General features: G+C 40.5%; 2 long non-coding RNA genes across 2 annotated transcripts; both read left to right on the top strand.

Annotated features, from left to right (window-relative positions):
• Positions 1–4,065: 4,065 nt before the first annotated feature.
• Positions 4,066–6,874, top strand: LOC133741476 (uncharacterized). The gene is made up of 3 exons (XR_009861941.1): positions 4,066–5,280; positions 5,835–5,912; positions 6,788–6,874. It is a non-coding gene; the product is annotated as an uncharacterized LOC133741476 (long non-coding RNA).
• Positions 6,875–10,939: 4,065 nt separating this feature from the next.
• Positions 10,940–13,791, top strand: LOC133739950 (uncharacterized). The gene is made up of 3 exons (XR_009860922.1): positions 10,940–12,154; positions 12,709–12,786; positions 13,662–13,791. It is a non-coding gene; the product is annotated as an uncharacterized LOC133739950 (long non-coding RNA).

Here is a 13,791-nt window from a genome sequence, read left to right as displayed (position 1 = left end):
GGTGTGTTATGCTCATTTGAGCTTTATAATATATTGTGAGAGTGAATTGTAATAATGAACTCGAAGTTTCGAGATTTGGTTTTTTTGTAATTGTAATTATTCAGGTTTCGGATTTGAATTCATCATTCAAAATCCGGGGCGTGACAGTTTGGTATCAGAGCGTAAGGTGCATATTTGGTGATGTGTCAATACCTTCCGAGTGATGGCCCGTCTGCAGCGGATCCCCATCGTGTGCTCTTCGGTATTGGCTAAGTCATTGGGTATGCGTGAGTGTTGGGAGTTGTTTAGGCCGCTAGGGTCGTTTTAGGAACGTGAATACCTTCCCTATAGTATTGACTTGGTTAATATGAATTTGTATTTGACTTATACTGTGTTTTAAGTGTTATACATGTATTAGCCAAGCATACTATACTCCTTAGGTGATGGAGATTCGAAGGGGTTGTACTTAGAACCTTACAGTTGTCTTGTAGGTTCGTATTGGAATAAGTTCAGTGGCCGCGAGTTACAATCCTTGAGGAATAGGAACCTCTTGATTCAACTCTGTTAAGTCAACGAGGATTGTTTTATGGAAATGAGGTTCTTTTGATTGTTGAAGTGTTTGGTTGAAGACATGGTGTGGACCTATGCACGTACCTAGTGTGGATACGAGTATGAATTGTTATAAATTTTGTCTTCTTAAGTTGGACGTACAGATGTTTAGATGAGGTGTACGTATCAAGGATTAGATATCTTGTTTTATAAAGAGACGTCTTAGTGGAGTTTTGGTAATTGACATGTGATACGTGATTAAAGTGACTCTGAGGCAATTATGCTGACCTTGTGTGAGATTGAATTCTTAGTGTAGACTAAGAAGGTTGTGTGGTGATTTTATATACACTACGTGATGAACTTTTAGAAGGAAAAGTTATGAGTAAAAGTATGGGTTTTTCCCTGATGTCTATAGCAGACTTGTGAATATAGTTTTGTTCAAGTGAATGAAATTGAATTTTGAGGCCTATGTATGGTGCAGGAAGAAGCATGGAGGACATGTTAGAGTCAGGCAAGGGTTTGCCTTTGGTGATTGATTTTAGGTGATATAGTTAAACGCAATTTCAGATATTGATTTTAGTGACTTTGTTAGGTATCCATAGTGGTTCAAGTGAATTACTATGTGATATGGAGTTTGATTCGATTTCTGAATCGCTAAATGTTAGGGATTGAATTGTGGTGAGTTTTTGTTGAAGCAATTGATAGATGGAATTATCGAGATTCTATAAGAGTTGTAAGAGTAACTCTAAAAACGTGGGTTTTTCCTAGCTAACTCAGGATGTGTTTAGCTTTATAAATCCCTAATCCTATCGATGAAATTGTTGTGTTTGGTTTGACTCAGAGGATACTAGCTAGACCTCGATGCGACTTAATTGATTGTTGGATTCTTTTTGAGTGATTGTTTTTATTGCATCATTATGAAAGATGTGTGCAGTAGAGTTGTTTATGGTTTTGAAAATAGTATTGGGTGACCAAGGTTCGATCCTTGGTGTTGTTGTTGGTTAAACAAACAGGAAAGAAAACATGCACACCATCTTATTGAGTTTATATTACAAAAAAAAAAAGAAAAAAAAAAAAAGAAAAAGAAAAAGGAAAACGAGGACTATGCTGTACTAAGCCTAGTCAGCAGCTCCGGATGGGTTGAGGCTGAGCTCAAGAGAAACTGGAGATCCACGGTTGTAACCGCCTGAGCCACCGAAATAGTAATCATGTGCACTACCTTCCTCGGAAGTAGTCTTCAGGTTACCAAAGACGTCCTCGCCGTGCACGGGGAACAGAGGAAGAGTTTGAACCTCCTGGTGATCTCCTCCTCGTTGTTGCAGGGATGTTTGTCCTCCTGTTGTGCCAAAAGAGTTGTACTGGTATTAGTGTTGAAGTGTGAGGAAGAATACGAAACAAAATTTAAATCAAGAAATCCTTCATTACCAGTAGAATAGGTGGAACCAAAGTTGAGATCAATGGATCTACCATCATCAGTAGAACTAGTGGACCCAAAATTGATGTCAATGGATCCACCAGCTGGCCCAAAATTGATGTCGATGGATCCACTAGCACCAGTAGAACCAGTGGACCCAAAATTGAGATCAATGGATCTACCAGTACCAAGAGAACTAGTTCTCATGGGCACTGGAGCAGCCTGATTACACCTATTCATCTGCTTCTCTCGAGCCCTGACGTTCTGGAACCAAAAGTAAATGTTCTTACCCTCAACATACCCATACTGGTTCAGCTGGAGACAGATCTCGTGAATCTGCTCTGTAGTTGGGCACTTAAATCCCTTGACGTAGTAAAGATCCTTGAGGATTCTTATTTGTTCTGGAGTAGGAATCCACCTGGTACGGCTTCGCCAGAAATCCATGTTGGCACTACTTCCAGCTGCTTGGGTGTTTCCTCCCTCCTCTGTTGGTTGCTGTTGTTGTGGTTCCATTTGTTGCGGGGTTTGGAGCTCCATTAGTTGCAGAGTTCGTGGCTCTTGGGTCATGGGGTGAGAGGATGTGGAAATCGAGGAATACATGGTTTAGTGTTTGAGGGAGATTTTGTTAGAAGGATTGGAGTTGTTGAACTGGTGATTGGAGATCTGAGATTCTCAGAGGAAAGATGAGATCGAATCTTCAAATGGAAGAAAAGATCTGAGAAAGAAGGATTGAAGATTTGGAGGAAAAGATTGAAGATCTGAAAGTTCAGAGGAAAGATGGGATTGAATCAACTAGATGGGAGAGAAGATCAGAAGAGAAGGATTGAAATTGATGAAGAAAGGATTTGAGAAGAGAAAGGCTGAAGAGTTGAGAGAGAAAGGCTTGAGCTCGGAAGAAAATTTCTTTTCTTTTGGAGTGAACAGTTTTTCCCCAGAATGCACCTATTTATAGAACAAGGTGAGCAGATCTCCACCGTTGGATGAACGATCTCAGAATTTGAATCCACGCGTTGGATTAAAGTCGCCCCGAAACCCGGAAAAGCTGTTGGCGCGTGTTGAGCGTGTAAGGGGACAGGCCGAACCTCGAGATGCTGTGGCAGACAGCTTTAGCCGAAAGCAGATTTGACTGCCGTAAATCACGGAAGGGATAAGCCGTGACACAAGTGGGCCGTACTTGGGCCTGTCTCGGATCAAGGCATCACTGTAGCTGTGGGTGGAGGCCTGATGGGCCGAGTTTCAGAAACAGTTTTGGACATGATGGGCCGAGTTTCTGAAACAGTTTTGGATACGTTGGGCTGGGTTTCTGCAACAGTCTTGGATGTTTTGGGCCGAATTGTTGAAACAGTTGAAACAGTTGGTTTAAATAAAAGGATTGGTATGGATAATAACGTGAGCAGCCGTGCTCGAGTGGTTGAGTGTACAGTTCGTGTACAAGAGGTCTGAGGTTCGAACCTCGCCTCTCGTTTATTTTTATTATGTTCGTTTATGACATAATAAGTATAAAATTTGTACACATTATATTAAGCACAGCTTGTGCTCCAGTGGTTGGGGGACAAAGGTTTCGTGCGGCAGGTTGAGGTTTCGAACCTTGCCTCCCCCGTTATTTTATTTATGTCGCTTATGACATAATAAATATAACACGTGAGCATATATTAATGAAGGCAGCTCTTGCTTCAGTGGTTGGGAGCAAAACCTTCGTGTTTGAGGTCGGGAGTTCGAACCTTACCTCTTACAAATATTTTTGGATCTCGTATATGCTTGATATACGACGTATATACGGTATGTACGGTATACATACGTATATACGGTCTGTACGGTATGCATACGAATATACAGTTGTACGGTATGCATACGTATATACGATCTGTACGGTATGCATACGTATATACGGTATGTACAATTTCATACCGTAGCCGAGCTGGAAGTTGGTGGGCCGATTGGTAGGCCCAAATAGTAAGCCCAAATAGTAAGCCCAAATAGTAAGCCCAAATAGTAAGCCCGAATGGTAGGCCCAAATGGTAGACCCAAATGGTAAGCCCAATTGTTCGGCCCGAATAGTAGGCCCAAATGTTAAACCCAAAGTGGTTTGGGCCGGTTCGAAATGTGGATGGTCCGATTTCTTCAGGCCCAATTGGCCAGCCCTAGTGCTTAACCCAAGGATTGAGCAAGCCCAAGTCATCATCATTGGATGACATAATTTATTGGCGTGCTTTTGGGGATGATTTGTTTTGAGTGATGCATCTTAAGTTTTACTATGGAGATTTACCGTGATGCTAATTGAGTAGCGAAACACTTTGTGAGAGTGTTTACTGTGCTTGTATGCCAGTACAGAGTGATGATCTATGTGAAGATCTATGTGATGATCTATGTGAAGATCTATGTAAGGATCTATGAGATGATCCACGTGATGATTTTGTGTAATTGATGTGGAGTGATGTTGAGCAGTTGTTTTGTGAATTTACATTGTGATGAAAGGATTTAGTGGCCCTAGGAATGTATTTTTATACAAAGGATTGTGGCTTTGTAGATTACTACAGATTTGGAAAAGATGGAGATTCTATGATTAGGTCAACCTTAATCGAGAGGAATTGACTTACGCTCAAATTTCGGGACGAAATTTCTTTAAGGAGGGTAGATTGTAATACCCCGAAAAATCCAAATTAAATTCCATGGTTTTTTAGAAATGATTTCACGATAGTAGGAGCGAGTACGAAGCTTGGAAAAGTTGTGGAATTAGTTCGAACGATTTTATTTTCGAAAACGAACGTTTTTAGGGGGTCAACAAAGTTGACTTTTTATACGTTCAAAATTTGGGAAAACTTCCTTCATGAAAGTTGTAGAGCTCGTCGATACGAGTTCGTGGACATGTGGAACGCATTATTTGGAGTTCGTATGAATAAGTTATGAATATTTTAAAATTGAGAATTTTCTATAAATACAAAAAATCAGATTTCTCAATAAGGAAACCCGAAAATTTCCAGATTTTTCTCCTCCTCGCTGCCTTGGCTTCACGGCGTCGCCACGACTTCATCCGGCCACCTATGGCCATGAAATTGATATCAATCTCTTCGCCTTGAAACCAGCTTTCCATTCATATATGTCTTGCATCCTATCATTCACCATAGACAACGAATCGAAGCAAAGAAGGTCAGACCATTTTTCATGCATTTCTTCAAATTCCAGCCAACTCCGGCAAAGGTAGGAGGGGAGACCAACTGGGCTTTGTTCGCCTTGCCATGCTCTATAAACTCACCAAGTTTCACATCTCGATTCAACCCGAGGAAGACGAATTTCAGATTTGAGCGATTTTGGGCGATTTCGGCCTCTTTCTTCTTGAGGTAATTTTCGACCACTTCCGGTCATTTTTAGACTTCATGCTAGTTAGGAAAGTGGTTGGGCTTGATGAGATGAAGAGGAGCAGCCCGGCCCCGACACCATTGGCGGTGGTCGGCGGCGGCTCTGCCACTAACTCCGGCGGCCCTTTCCGGCCAACTCCGGGGGTCAAAAATATAGTTTCTGTGCATTTTTAGATTCTATATTTCAATACGATCATTTCGATATATTATACGCAATTTTCGGATATCGTATGATTTAGTTATGAATTTTACGATTTCGAACGATTTCGATTGTTCGATTAATGATCTGTGAAGATCGGACCGTCTGATGGACTTGTAGTTTTGATATGTTGATCGTATGACTGTCCCAATGACCTTGTGTGGTCATGGGCGAAGATCCGACCGTTGGATCTTCGTATAATTGCAAAACAGTGATTCGGGAGGCGATTCGTGAGAATCCGTCCGTCGGATTTTTATATAAGTTAGAATCCGACCGTTGGATTGTCGTTTAAGTATGTTTTGGAATTGTTAGCTAAATTCAAGTCACATTTGATTAGGTGATTGGCGGATTGATTTGGCGGACGATTCGTAAAATCGTTGTTGAGCTGTTTAGAAGACGCAGCGGGATTATCGAGGTGAGTAAACCTCACGTGGTTCATATTACGAACCCAATATATTTAATTGCTTTATTTTGCAATCATATGAACTATTGTTGGTGTATTAGACATTCCTGTGTGAATGTCTGTATATATATTATTACGTGAAATAATATGTATTGTTGGAGTTGTGTTGAGTTATTGTTGAGAAACAATATATTGTGAGAGATATTGAGTTTATTGTTGAGAAACAATATATTGTGAGAGGTGTTGAGTTTTATTGTTGAGGAACAATAAATTGTTGTGATCTGTGGAGATCACTAGGTCACGAGGTGACCATGGCATCTATTAGTGAATCACGCTCTCGTACCGGGCTGGTGGTTATTAATAGTATTAAATCGTAATCACGTCTGTGGCCGGACGAGTGGTTACGTTCAGTTAGAGCTCTAGTCTGTCTGCCAAATGTGGAGTGAACTTATGAGTGAAATTGAGAGTAACTCATAAGTGTCAATATATATATGGTAACCTTATGAGGGAAATTGAGAGTAACTCATAAGGGTCTATATATATATATGAGTCTGTCTACCAAATGTTGGGAAATCTTATGAGCGAATTTGAGAGTAACTCATAAGTGTCTATATGTATATATGAGAGTGAGTGATCTTATGAGCTAAATTGAGAGTAACTCATAAGTGTCTACATATATATATGAGAGTGAGTGATCTTATGAGCTAAATTGAGAGTAACTCATAAGTGTCTATATATATATATGAGAGTGAGAAAGTAACGTGGGTTTGTGGTAGTCTTGAAATCTAATAAATCAACAGTTCTTTCTTGTTTACTCATACTGGCTGTAAAAAGCTTACCGGGTTTTGTGTTGTTGCAACTCCCGGTACACTATTCAAATTGTGTAGCGGGTAATCCTACAGGACAGGAGAACCAGGACGGTGATCGTGCGGTTAGAGCAATTGTTAGAGTTTTACAACAATTGTAAGTTGTGAGGTGTGTTATGCTCATTTGAGCTTTATAATATATTGTGAGAGTGAATTGTAATAATGAACTCGAAGTTTCGAGATTTGGTTTTTTTGTAATTGTAATTATTCAGGTTTCGGATTTGAATTCATCATTCAAAATCCGGGGCGTGACAGTTTGGTATCAGAGCGTAAGGTGCATATTTGGTGATGTGTCAATACCTTCCGAGTGATGGCCCGTCTGCAGCGGATCCCCATCGTGTGCTCTTCGGTATTGGCTAAGTCATTGGGTATGCGTGAGTGTTGGGAGTTGTTTAGGCCGCTAGGTCGTTTTAGGAACGTGAATACCTTCCCTATAGTATTGACTTGGTTAATATGAATTTGTATTTGACTTATACTGTGTTTTAAGTGTTATACATGTATTAGCCAAGCATACTATACTCCTTAGGTGATGGAGATTCGAAGGGGTTGTACTTAGAACCTTACAGTTGTCTTGTAGGTTCGTATTGGAATAAGTTCAGTGGCCGCGAGTTACAATCCTTGAGGAATAGGAACCTCTTGATTCAACTCTGTTAAGTCAACGAGGATTGTTTTATGGAAATGAGGTTCTTTTGATTGTTGAAGTGTTTGGTTGAAGACATGGTGTGGACCTATGCACGTACCTAGTGTGGATACGAGTATGAATTGTTATAAATTTTGTCTTCTTAAGTTGGACGTACAGATGTTTAGATGAGGTGTACGTATCAAGGATTAGATATCTTGTTTTATAAAGAGACGTCTTAGTGGAGTTTTGGTAATTGACATGTGATACGTGATTAAAGTGACTCTGAGGCAATTATGCTGACCTTGTGTGAGATTGAATTCTTAGTGTAGACTAAGAAGGTTGTGTGGTGATTTTATATACACTACGTGATGAACTTTTAGAAGGAAAAGTTATGAGTAAAAGTATGGGTTTTTCCCTGATGTCTATAGCAGACTTGTGAATATAGTTTTGTTCAAGTGAATGAAATTGAATTTTGAGGCCTATGTATGGTGCAGGAAGAAGCATGGAGGACATGTTAGAGTCAGGCAAGGGTTTGCCTTTGGTGATTGATTTTAGGTGATATAGTTAAACGCAATTTCAGATATTGATTTTAGTGACTTTGTTAGGTATCCATAGTGGTTCAAGTGAATTACTATGTGATATGGAGTTTGATTCGATTTCTGAATCGCTAAATGTTAGGGATTGAATTGTGGTGAGTTTTTGTTGAAGCAATTGATAGATGGAATTATCGAGATTCTATAAGAGTTGTAAGAGTAACTCTAAAAACGTGGGTTTTTCCTAGCTAACTCAGGATGTGTTTAGCTTTATAAATCCCTAATCCTATCGATGAAATTGTTGTGTTTGGTTTGACTCAGAGGATACTAGCTAGACCTCGATGCGACTTAATTGATTGTTGGATTCTTTTTGAGTGATTGTTTTTATTGCATCATTATGAAAGATGTGTGCAGTAGAGTTGTTTATGGTTTTGAAAATAGTATTGGGTGACCAAGGTTCGATCCTTGGTGTTGTTGTTGGTTAAACAAACAGGAAAGAAAACATGCACACCATCTTATTGAGTTTATATTACAAAAAAAAAAAGAAAAAAAAGAAAAAGAAAAAGAAAAAGGAAAACGAGGACTATGCTGTACTAAGCCTAGTCAGCAGCTCCGGATGGGTTGAGGCTGAGCTCAAGAGAAACTGGAGATCCACGGTTGTAACCGCCTGAGCCACCGAAATAGTAATCATGTGCACTACCTTCCTCGGAAGTAGTCTTCAGGTTACCAAAGACGTCCTCGCCGTGCACGGGGAACAGAGGAAGAGTTTGAACCTCCTGGTGATCTCCTCCTCGTTGTTGCAGGGATGTTTGTCCTCCTGTTGTGCCAAAAGAGTTGTACTGGTATTAGTGTTGAAGTGTGAGGAAGAATACGAAACAAAATTTAAATCAAGAAATCCTTCATTACCAGTAGAATAGGTGGAACCAAAGTTGAGATCAATGGATCTACCATCATCAGTAGAACTAGTGGACCCAAAATTGATGTCAATGGATCCACCAGCTGGCCCAAAATTGATGTCGATGGATCCACTAGCACCAGTAGAACCAGTGGACCCAAAATTGAGATCAATGGATCTACCAGTACCAAGAGAACTAGTTCTCATGGGCACTGGAGCAGCCTGATTACACCTATTCATCTGCTTCTCTCGAGCCCTGACGTTCTGGAACCAAAAGTAAATGTTCTTACCCTCAACATACCCATACTGGTTCAGCTGGAGACAGATCTCGTGAATCTGCTCTGTAGTTGGGCACTTAAATCCCTTGACGTAGTAAAGATCCTTGAGGATTCTTATTTGTTCTGGAGTAGGAATCCACCTGGTACGGCTTCGCCAGAAATCCATGTTGGCACTACTTCCAGCTGCTTGGGTGTTTCCTCCCTCCTCTGTTGGTTGCTGTTGTTGTGGTTCCATTTGTTGCGGGGTTTGGAGCTCCATTAGTTGCAGAGTTCGTGGCTCTTGGGTCATGGGGTGAGAGGATGTGGAAATCGAGGAATACATGGTTTAGTGTTTGAGGGAGATTTTGTTAGAAGGATTGGAGTTGTTGAACTGGTGATTGGAGATCTGAGATTCTCAGAGGAAAGATGAGATCGAATCTTCAAATGGAAGAAAAGATCTGAGAAAGAAGGATTGAAGATTTGGAGGAAAAGATTGAAGATCTGAAAGTTCAGAGGAAAGATGGGATTGAATCAACTAGATGGGAGAGAAGATCAGAAGAGAAGGATTGAAATTGATGAAGAAAGGATTTGAGAAGAGAAAGGCTGAAGAGTTGAGAGAGAAAGGCTTGAGCTCGGAAGAAAATTTCTTTTCTTTTGGAGTGAACAGTTTTTCCCCAGAATGCACCTATTTATAGAACAAGGTGAGCAGATCTCCACCGTTGGATGAACGATCTCAGAATTTGAATCCACGCGTTGGATTAAAGTCGCCCCGAAACCCGGAAAAGCTGTTGGCGCGTGTTGAGCGTGTAAGGGGACAGGCCGAACCTCGAGATGCTGTGGCAGACAGCTTTAGCCGAAAGCAGATTTGACTGCCGTAAATCACGGAAGGGATAAGCCGTGACACAAGTGGGCCGTACTTGGGCCTGTCTCGGATCAAGGCATCACTGTAGCTGTGGGTGGAGGCCTGATGGGCCGAGTTTCAGAAACAGTTTTGGACATGATGGGCCGAGTTTCTGAAACAGTTTTGGATACGTTGGGCTGGGTTTCTGCAACAGTCTTGGATGTTTTGGGCCGAATTGTTGAAACAGTTGAAACAGTTGGTTTAAATAAAAGGATTGGTATGGATAATAACGTGAGCAGCCGTGCTCGAGTGGTTGAGTGTACAGTTCGTGTACAAGAGGTCTGAGGTTCGAACCTCGCCTCTCGTTTATTTTTATTATGTTCGTTTATGACATAATAAGTATAAAATTTGTACACATTATATTAAGCACAGCTTGTGCTCCAGTGGTTGGGGGACAAAGGTTTCGTGCGGCAGGTTGAGGTTTCGAACCTTGCCTCCCCCGTTATTTTATTTATGTCGCTTATGACATAATAAATATAACACGTGAGCATATATTAATGAAGGCAGCTCTTGCTTCAGTGGTTGGGAGCAAAACCTTCGTGTTTGAGGTCGGGAGTTCGAACCTTACCTCTTACAAATATTTTTGGATCTCGTATATGCTTGATATACGACGTATATACGGTATGTACGGTATACATACGTATATACGGTCTGTACGGTATGCATACGAATATACAGTTGTACGGTATGCATACGTATATACGATCTGTACGGTATGCATACGTATATACGGTATGTACAATTTCATACCGTAGCCGAGCTGGAAGTTGGTGGGCCGATTGGTAGGCCCAAATAGTAAGCCCAAATAGTAAGCCCAAATAGTAAGCCCAAATAGTAAGCCCGAATGGTAGGCCCAAATGGTAGACCCAAATGGTAAGCCCAATTGTTCGGCCCGAATAGTAGGCCCAAATGTTAAACCCAAAGTGGTTTGGGCCGGTTCGAAATGTGGATGGTCCGATTTCTTCAGGCCCAATTGGCCAGCCCTAGTGCTTAACCCAAGGATTGAGCAAGCCCAAGTCATCATCATTGGATGACATAATTTATTGGCGTGCTTTTGGGGATGATTTGTTTTGAGTGATGCATCTTAAGTTTTACTATGGAGATTTACCGTGATGCTAATTGAGTAGCGAAACACTTTGTGAGAGTGTTTACTGTGCTTGTATGCCAGTACAGAGTGATGATCTATGTGAAGATCTATGTGATGATCTATGTGAAGATCTATGTAAGGATCTATGAGATGATCCACGTGATGATTTTGTGTAATTGATGTGGAGTGATGTTGAGCAGTTGTTTTGTGAATTTACATTGTGATGAAAGGATTTAGTGGCCCTAGGAATGTATTTTTATACAAAGGATTGTGGCTTTGTAGATTACTACAGATTTGGAAAAGATGGAGATTCTATGATTAGGTCAACCTTAATCGAGAGGAATTGACTTACGCTCAAATTTCGGGACGAAATTTCTTTAAGGAGGGTAGATTGTAATACCCCGAAAAATCCAAATTAAATTCCATGGTTTTTTAGAAATGATTTCACGATAGTAGGAGCGAGTACGAAGCTTGGAAAAGTTGTGGAATTAGTTCGAACGATTTTATTTTCGAAAACGAACGTTTTTAGGGGGTCAACAAAGTTGACTTTTTATACGTTCAAAATTTGGGAAAACTTCCTTCATGAAAGTTGTAGAGCTCGTCGATACGAGTTCGTGGACATGTGGAACGCATTATTTGGAGTTCGTATGAATAAGTTATGAATATTTTAAAATTGAGAATTTTCTATAAATACAAAAAATCAGATTTCTCAATAAGGAAACCCGAAAATTTCCAGATTTTTCTCCTCCTCGCTGCCTTGGCTTCACGGCGTCGCCACGACTTCATCCGGCCACCTATGGCCATGAAATTGATATCAATCTCTTCGCCTTGAAACCAGCTTTCCATTCATATATGTCTTGCATCCTATCATTCACCATAGACAACGAATCGAAGCAAAGAAGGTCAGACCATTTTTCATGCATTTCTTCAAATTCCAGCCAACTCCGGCAAAGGTAGGAGGGGAGACCAACTGGGCTTTGTTCGCCTTGCCATGCTCTATAAACTCACCAAGTTTCACATCTCGATTCAACCCGAGGAAGACGAATTTCAGATTTGAGCGATTTTGGGCGATTTCGGCCTCTTTCTTCTTGAGGTAATTTTCGACCACTTCCGGTCATTTTTAGACTTCATGCTAGTTAGGAAAGTGGTTGGGCTTGATGAGATGAAGAGGAGCAGCCCGGCCCCGACACCATTGGCGGTGGTCGGCGGCGGCTCTGCCACTAACTCCGGCGGCCCTTTCCGGCCAACTCCGGGGGTCAAAAATATAGTTTCTGTGCATTTTTAGATTCTATATTTCAATACGATCATTTCGATATATTATACGCAATTTTCGGATATCGTATGATTTAGTTATGAATTTTACGATTTCGAACGATTTCGATTGTTCGATTAATGATCTGTGAAGATCGGACCGTCTGATGGACTTGTAGTTTTGATATGTTGATCGTATGACTGTCCCAATGACCTTGTGTGGTCATGGGCGAAGATCCGACCGTTGGATCTTCGTATAATTGCAAAACAGTGATTCGGGAGGCGATTCGTGAGAATCCGTCCGTCGGATTTTTATATAAGTTAGAATCCGACCGTTGGATTGTCGTTTAAGTATGTTTTGGAATTGTTAGCTAAATTCAAGTCACATTTGATTAGGTGATTGGCGGATTGATTTGGCGGACGATTCGTAAAATCGTTGTTGAGCTGTTTAGAAGACGCAGCGGGATTATCGAGGTGAGTAAACCTCACGTGGTTCATATTACGAACCCAATATATTTAATTGCTTTATTTTGCAATCATATGAACTATTGTTGGTGTATTAGACATTCCTGTGTGAATGTCTGTATATATATTATTACGTGAAATAATATGTATTGTTGGAGTTGTGTTGAGTTATTGTTGAGAAACAATATATTGTGAGAGATATTGAGTTTATTGTTGAGAAACAATATATTGTGAGAGGTGTTGAGTTTTATTGTTGAGGAACAATAAATTGTTGTGATCTGTGGAGATCACTAGGTCACGAGGTGACCATGGCATCTATTAGTGAATCACGCTCTCGTACCGGGCTGGTGGTTATTAATAGTATTAAATCGTAATCACGTCTGTGGCCGGACGAGTGGTTACGTTCAGTTAGAGCTCTAGTCTGTCTGCCAAATGTGGAGTGAACTTATGAGTGAAATTGAGAGTAACTCATAAGTGTCAATATATATATGGTAACCTTATGAGGGAAATTGAGAGTAACTCATAAGGGTCTATATATATATATGAGTCTGTCTACCAAATGTTGGGAAATCTTATGAGCGAATTTGAGAGTAACTCATAAGTGTCTATATGTATATATGAGAGTGAGTGATCTTATGAGCTAAATTGAGAGTAACTCATAAGTGTCTACATATATATATGAGAGTGAGTGATCTTATGAGCTAAATTGAGAGTAACTCATAAGTGTCTATATATATATATGAGAGTGAGAAAGTAACGTGGGTTTGTGGTAGTCTTGAAATCTAATAAATCAACAGTTCTTTCTTGTTTACTCATACTGGCTGTAAAAAGCTTACCGGGTTTTGTGTTGTTGCAACTCCCGGTACACTATTCAAATTGTGTAGCGGGTAATCCTACAGGACAGGAGAACCAGGACGGTGATCGTGCGGTTAGAGCAATTGTTAGAGTTTTACAACAATTGTAAGTTGTGAGGTGTGTTATGCTCATTTGAGCTTTATAATATATTGTGAGAGT

Source organism: Rosa rugosa, chromosome 3 (assembly GCF_958449725.1).
Source record: "Rosa rugosa chromosome 3, drRosRugo1.1, whole genome shotgun sequence".
NCBI lineage: Eukaryota > Viridiplantae > Streptophyta > Magnoliopsida > Rosales > Rosaceae > Rosa > Rosa rugosa.
Note: the sequence above shows the minus strand (reverse complement) of the source record. Positions and strands in the feature narration are given on the sequence as shown.